Source organism: Rana temporaria, chromosome 9, assembly GCF_905171775.1.
Source record: "Rana temporaria chromosome 9, aRanTem1.1, whole genome shotgun sequence".
Taxonomy (NCBI): domain Eukaryota; kingdom Metazoa; phylum Chordata; class Amphibia; order Anura; family Ranidae; genus Rana; species Rana temporaria.
Genome location: NC_053497.1, coordinates 51,000,744 through 51,008,263, shown reverse-complemented (window position 1 = coordinate 51,008,263; position 7,520 = coordinate 51,000,744). Strand labels below are relative to the sequence as shown.

The 7,520-nt window shown below is 47.7% G+C and overlaps 1 protein-coding gene and 4 non-coding genes across 5 annotated transcripts in view; 3 read left to right on the top strand and 2 right to left on the bottom strand.

Annotated features, from left to right (window-relative positions):
* LOC120914548 (mucin-2-like) overlaps window positions 1–7,520 on the top strand; it is a 95,028-nt gene that overhangs the window by 39,049 nt on the left and 48,459 nt on the right. The gene's annotated exons all lie outside the window — the stretch shown is intronic.
* TRNAL-CAA lies at window positions 76–185 on the bottom strand. Its single transcript has 2 exons — window positions 148–185; window positions 76–121 (listed from the first exon to the last, which is right to left on the bottom strand). It is a non-coding gene; the product is annotated as a tRNA-Leu (tRNA).
* Window positions 460–532, top strand: TRNAR-UCG. The gene has a single exon. It is a non-coding gene; the product is annotated as a tRNA-Arg (tRNA).
* Window positions 983–1,092, bottom strand: TRNAL-CAA. Its single transcript has 2 exons — window positions 1,055–1,092; window positions 983–1,028 (listed from the first exon to the last, which is right to left on the bottom strand). It is a non-coding gene; the product is annotated as a tRNA-Leu (tRNA).
* TRNAL-CAA lies at window positions 1,495–1,604 on the top strand. The gene is made up of 2 exons: window positions 1,495–1,532; window positions 1,559–1,604. It is a non-coding gene; the product is annotated as a tRNA-Leu (tRNA).

The following is a 7,520-nucleotide window of genomic DNA, read 5'->3' as shown; positions in this document are numbered from 1 at the left end:
GTTTGTCAGTGACACGGTAGCATGAAAACACAGCGGAAGTGGTCATTGTAGTTTAAGCTAAATGGGTAAATAAATTGTCAGAAGTGGGATTTGAACCCACGCCTCCATTTGGAGACCAGAACACCCACACAATGTGAAGAAGCAACTCTTGAGTCTGGCGCCTTAGACCGCTCGGCCATCCTGACAAGTCATTTTCAGTTATCTGGCTGACTCTGGAAATATCCTCTACACGTGGTACTCAATTGTCTATTACCATTGTCAAGAAGCTGTATTAACACTCTACACCTAGGCCCTTTTGCAAATGCACTACTTAAAGCATGACCTTTGCACCAAGTCAAACTTTTCAGCACCTTTCTACCAAATCTGCTTGAACAAAGCAAGTTGAAGAAGATGGCCCAGGTGATCTTCAAGTGTTTGGCTGATCCGCACACCACCAAAAATAATAGCGACCTTGTGGCAGACCGCGTGGCCTAATGGATAAGGCGTCTGACTTCGAATCAGAAGATTGAGGGTTCGAGTCCCTTCGTGGTCGATTTCTATGCTGCTTTCCAGTTCCTGTGACCTTTACTTGCAAATTCAATGGCTGTAAAGGATAGGAAGGTTTAATTGTGTTTTAAGGCCGTCAGTAGATCAGCCTCTGCAGTGCCTAAAATGGGAGAGAAACTGAGTATGTGCAGAGCAGGGTGAAACAGTGTATTACTGGATTTTAAAGTGTATGGACACTTATGTTTAATGTTTTACATAACTATACATGCAAAATTGGTCAACCTGAAGTGATCTAGCAGGACTTAATTTTCTGACTAAAGTTCCACTTTAAAGGAGAGATTTAACAGCATGGCCTAGAAGAGTTTTCACAAGAATTTGATCTTTATGTAGGATCTGCAAAGTTTTTGGATTTTTTATTTTTTTTTGTCAGTGACACGGTAGCATGAAAACACAGCGGAAGTGGTCATTGTAGTTTAAGCTAAATGGGTAAATAAATTGTCAGAAGTGGGATTTGAACCCACGCCTCCATTTGGAGACCAGAACACCCACACAATGTGAAGAAGCAACTCTTGAGTCTGGCGCCTTAGACCGCTCGGCCATCCTGACAAGTCATTTTCAGTTATCTGGCTGACTCTGGAAATATCCTCTACACGTGGTACTCAATTGTCTATTACCATTGTCAAGAAGCTGTATTAACACTCTACACCTAGGCCCTTTTGCAAATGCACTACTTAAAGCATGACCTTTGCACCAAGTCAAACTTTTCAGCACCTTTCTACCAAATCTGCTTGAACAAAGCAAGTTGAAGAAGATGGCCCAGGTGATCTTCAAGTGTTTGGCTGATCCGCACACCACCAAAAATAATAGCGACCTTGTGGCAGACCGCGTGGCCTAATGGATAAGGCGTCTGACTTCGAATCAATACAGCTTCTTGACAATGGTAATAGACAATTGAGTACCACGAGTAGAGGATATTTCCAGAGTCAGCCAGATAACTGAATATGACTTGTCAGGATGGCCGAGCCGTCTAAGGCGCCAGACTCAAGAGTTGCTTCTTCACATTGCATGTGTGTTCTGGTCTCCAAATGGAGGCGTGGGTTCAAATCCCACTTCTGACAATTACTTTACCCATTTAGCTTAAACTACAATGACCACTTCCCCTTTGTCTTCATTCTACTGTGTCACAAAAAAAAAAAAAAATCCGAAAACTTTGCAGATCCTACATAAAGATCAAATTCTTGTGAAAACTCTTCTAGGCCATGCTGTTAAATCTTCCCTTTAAAGTGAAACTTTAGTCAGAAAATTAAGTCCTGCTAGATCACTTCAGGTTGACCAATTATGCATGTATAGTTATGTAAAACTTTAAAAATAAGTGTCCATACCCTTTAAAATCCAGTAATGCACTGTTTCACCCTGCTCTGCACATACTCAGTTTCTCTCCCATTTTAGGTACTGCAGAGGCTGATCTACTGACAGCCTTGAAACGCAATTAAACCTTCCTATCCTTTACAGCCAATGAATATGCAAGTAAAGGTCACAGGAACTGGAAAGCAGCATAGAAATTGACCAAGAAGGGACTTGAACCCTCAATCTTCTGATTCAAAGTCAGACGCCTTATCCATTAGGCCACGTTGTCTGCCACAAGGTTGCTATTATTTTTAATGGTGTGCAGATCAGCCAAACACTTGAAGATCACCTGTGCCATCTTTTTCTACTTGCTTTGTTCAAGCAGATTTGGTAAAAAGGTGCTGAAAAGTTTGACTTGGTGCAAAAGTCATGCTTAGGTTTGAGCGAACCCGAACTGTAAAGTTCGGGTTCGGTACGGACTTTGGGTTTTTCCTTAACCCGGACCCGAACCCGAATAATTGGAAAAAGTTTGGGTCCGGGATAAGAGTTCGGGTATGTTTTGGCGCACTGCACGGCAGCCAATCGCCATTCGTTTTACTACTGTGACTGGGAACTGATCACAGCCATGCCTACTTATGGCATGGCTGTGATTGGCCAGTGCAGCATGTGACCCATCATGTGACCAGCCTCTATATTAGATAGCGGCACACAGCACACATCGTCACTCTGCTTTAGTTATGATAGGGAGAGGCTGCTGCTGTTGCTGGTTAGGGACAGTGTCATTTAGGTGTATCCTGCTTCAGAAATCTCAACAAGCACACTTTATTTCATTGATATCTGCATCATCTTATGGTTTCTGGCTCATTGTCACTGTGCTTTAGTTATCATAGGGAGAGGCTGCTGCTGCTTAGGGACAGTGTCATTTAGGTGCATCCTGCTTCAGAAATCTCAACAAGCACTCTTTATTCCTGTGACATCTGCTGTGCTTCATATAGTTTATGAATTTTGTTCAGCTATAGGGACAGCAGCAATCTATAGGTGACTGTATATTTCAACAGCACTGCACCTGCCACCACCTGTGCACCTGTGATATACTGTGTTTGTGTCCAGTACATAGTTCAGGGACAGGTTTCCAGAAATGTTCCTATAGGGACAGTCAGCAATCTATAGGTGACTCTGAATATTTCAACAGCACTGCACCTGCCACTACCTTTGCACCTGTGGTATACTGTGTTTGTGTCCAGTACATAGTTCAGGGACAGGTTTCCAGAAATGTTCCTATAGGGACAGTCAGCAATCTATATGTGACTCTGAATATTTCAACAGCACTGCACCTGCCACCACATGTGCACCTGTGATATACTGTGTTTGTGTCCAGCACGTAGTTCAGGGACAGGTTTCCAGAAATTTTCCTATAGGGACAGTCAGCAATCTATAGGTGACTCTGAATATTTCAACAGCACTGCACCTACCACCACCTGTGCACCTGTGATATACTGTGTTTGTGTCCAGTTCATAGTTCAGGGACAGGTTTCCAGAAATGTTCCTATAGGGACAGTCAGCAATCTATAGGTGACTCTGAATATTTCAACAGCACTGCACCTGCCACCACCTGTGCACCTGTGATATACTGTGTTTGTGTCCAGTACATAGTTCAGGGACAGGTTTCCAGAATTTTTCCTATAGGGACAGTCAGCAATCTATAGGTGACTCTGAATATTTCAACAGCACTGCACCTGCCACTACCTTTGCACCTGTGATATACTGTGTTTGTGTCCAGTACATAGTTCAGGGACAGGTTTCCAGAAATGTTCCTATAGGGACAGTCAGCAATCTATATGTGACTCTGAATATTTCAACAGCACTGCACCTGCCACCACATGTGCACCTGTGATATACTGTGTTTGTGTCCAGTACATAGTTCAGGGACAGGTTTCCAGAAATGTTCCTATAGGGACAGTCAGCAATCTATAGGTGACTCTGAATATTTCAACAGCACTGCACCTGCCACTACCTTTGCGCCTGTGATATACTGTGTTTGTGTCCAGTACATAGTTCAGGGACAGGTTTCCAGAAATTTTCCTATAGGGACAGTCAACAATCTATAGGTGACTCTGTATATTTCAACAGCACTCCACCTGTCCCCTGTGATATACTGTCTGTGCAGTACATTGTTTAGGGCTGGGTTCCTGCTTCTTGCTATAGGTAGAGAAATATATAGGTGAATCTCTGCCTATTTCACCAGCACTCTACCTGTCCCCTGTGATATACTGTCTGTGCAGTACATTGTTTAGGGCTGGCTTCCTGCTTATTGCTATAGGTAGAGAAATATATAGGTGAATCTCTGCTTATTTCACCAGCTTACACTATTGTTGTATTTAAAATTTCTCAAAATTAGGGCAAGACCCTAAATTTGAGAAATATATAGGTGAATCTCTGCCCATTTCACCAGCACTCCACCAGTACATTGTTTAGGGCTGGGTTCCTGCTTCTTGCTATAGGTAGAGAAATACATAGGTGAATCTCTGCCTATTTCACCATATTACACTATTTTTGTATTTAAAATTTCTCAAAATTAGGGCAAGACCCTAAATTTGGGAAATATGAGGAAATTGTCAAATAAGGGACATGCCCGCGGTCGTGGTGCTGCTGGTGGAGCTCCTGTTACAGGGAGAGGACGTGGTCGATCTGTGCCAGCTACACGCACAAGTGAAACACCTTTCTCAGGTGCGAGTAGCCGACAGAGCCTGCAGCGGTATTTGGTCGGGCCTAATCCAGCTCTACGAATGTTGAGGCCAGGAGCAGAACAGGCGGTAGTAGATTGGGTTGCTGACAGTGCCTCCAGTTCCTTCACATTGTTTTCCAACCAGTCTTGTGCTGAAAGTTCAGAGTTGGCGCCTGCAGCCGATGTCCACCATCAGTCTTTCACCTCATCCCCTTGCAAATCAGCCAAACAGTCTGAGCCCCAAAGCATGCAGCAGTCTCTTCTTCTTTTTGATGAGTCTGTTAGCATGTTTTCCCAGGGCCATCCACCTAGCCCAGCCCCAGAAGGGGAAGAGATTGAGTGCACCGATGCCCAACCACTTATATTTCAAGATGAGTACATGGGGGACCATCACAGCACGTCTTGGATGATGATGAAACACAGTTGCCAACTGCTGGTGCTTTTGCAATTGTGCAGACCGACAAGGAGGGCAGTGGTGAAGACTGGGTGGAAGATGATGTGCAGAACGATGAGGTCCTCGAGCCGACATGGAATCAACCTCATGCAGGTGACCCATGTAGTTCGGAGGAAGAGGCGGTGGTCGCACAGAGCCACCAGCACAGCAGAAGAGGGAGCAGGGTGCCAAAGCAGAGCGTCCGTCCCCTAGACAGTACGCCTGCTACTGCCCAACGCAGCAAGGGACCGAGCACACCAAAGCCAGGTCCAAGGAGTTCCCTAGCTTGGAAGTTCTTCACACAATGTGCTGATGACAAGACACGCGTGGTTTGCACGTTGTGCAATCAGAGCCTGAAGCGAGGCATAAACGTTCTCAACCTGAGCACAACCTGCATGACCAGGCATCTAAGTGCAAAGCACGAGCTGCAGTGGAGTAGACACCTCAAAAACCAAGAAAGCTCTCTGGCTCCTCCTGCTTCCTCTTCTGCATCAGTCTCGGGCCTCTCTGCCTCTTCATCCACCTCCATAGTGACAGTGCCACCTGCCACCCCTCAATTAGAGGACCAGCAAGCAACACTACCACCTGGATCACCAAACATCTCCACAATGTCCCATGGAAGCATTCAGCTCTCCATCTCCCAAACACTGGAGCGTAAGAGGAAGTACCCCTCTACCTACCCGCGATCCCTGGCCCTGAATGCCAGCATTTCAAAATTACTGGCCTTTGAAATTCTGTCATTCCGTCTGGTGGAGACGCAGAGTTTTAAAAGCCTGATGGCATTGGCTGTCCCGACAGTACGTCGTGCCCAGCCGCCACTACTTTTCCAGGCGAGCCATCCCTTCCCTGCACAACCAAGTGGGGGACAAAATCAGGTGTGCACTGCGCAACGCCATCTGTGCCAAGGTCCACCTAACTACGGATACGTGGACCAGTAAGCACGGTCAGGGATGTTATATCTCCCTAACAGCGCACTGGGTAAATGTAGTGGCGGCTGGGCCTGAGGCGGATAGCAGTTTGGCGCATGTCCTTCCACCACCGAGGATTGCAGGGCACTTCAGTTTGCCTCCTGTTCCTAACTCCTTCTACTCCGCTTCCTCATCCTCTACCGCCTCCTCATCCAGTCAGCGTAACAAATTCACCACCAACTTTAGCACAGCCATGGGTAAACGCCAGTAGGCAGTTTTAAAACTTTCCTGTTTGGGGGAAAAACCACACACCGCGCAGGAGTTGTGGAGGGACATGGAACAACAGACCGATGAGTGGTTGGCGTTAGTGAGCCTCAAGCCGGGCCTGGTGGTGTGCGATAACGGGCGAAATCTTGTAGCAGCTCTGGGCCTAGCCGGTTTGACGCACATCCCTTGCCTGGCGCATGTGCTGAATTTGGTGGTGCAGAGTTTCCTGAAAACGTACCCAGATATGCCACAGCTGCTGCAGAAAGTGCGGGCCGTCTGTGCGCACTTTCGGTGTTCTCACCCTGCTGCTGCTCGCCTGGCAGCGCTGCAGCGTAACTTCGGCCTTCCCGCTCACCGCCTCATATGTGGTGTGCCCACAAGGTGGAACTCCACCTTGCACATGCTGGCCAGACTGTGCGAGCAACAGCAGGCGATAGTGGAGTTCCAGCTGCAGCACACACGCGTGAGTCGCTCTGCGGAACAGAACCACTTTACCACCAATAACTGGGCCTCCATGCGAGACCTGTGTGCCTTGTTGCGCTGTTTTGAGTACTCCACCAACATGGCCAGTGCCAATGACGCCGCTCTCAGCGTGACTATCCCAGTTCTATGCCTCCTTGAAAAAACGCTACGGGCGATGATGGAAGAGGATGTGGCACAGGTGGAGGAGGAGGAATCGGGATCATTTCCAAGGCTTTCAGGGCAGTCATTCACAAGTGGCTCCGAGGGTGGGTTCGTGCACCAACAAAGGCCAGGTACACAATTTTCCAGCAAGGGCACAGTTCTGGAGGATGACGCGGTGGAGGATGAGGAGGAGGAAGACATGGAGGAGGAGGAGGAACCATGTTCACAGCAGGATGGCATCCAGACCAGCTCACGGCCATTACTGGTGCGTAGCTGGGGGGATACAGAGGACACAGATGATACACCTCCCACAGAGGACAGCTGTTCGTTGACTCTGGGCAGCCTGGCACACATGAGCAATTACATGCTGCAGTGTCTCCGCAACGACCGGCGTGTTTCGCACATTATAACTGGTGCTGATTACTGGGTGGCCACGCTGCTGGATCCCCGTTACAAGGACAATGTACCATCCTTAATCCCCTCACTGGAGTGTGAACGCAAGATGCGCGAGTACCAGCGCACGCTGGTAGACGCGCTGCTGGTGCAATTCCCACCTAGCAGCGGGGGCACAGTGGAAGCAGAAGGCGAAGGCAGAGGAGGAGGAAGAGGTCGCCAACGCAGCAGGGGCACCGCCAGCACCTCAGAAGGCAGGGTTAGCATGGCCGAAATGTGGAAAAGCTTTGTCAGCACGCCACAACAAACAGCACCACCAGCTGATATGGAACGTTTT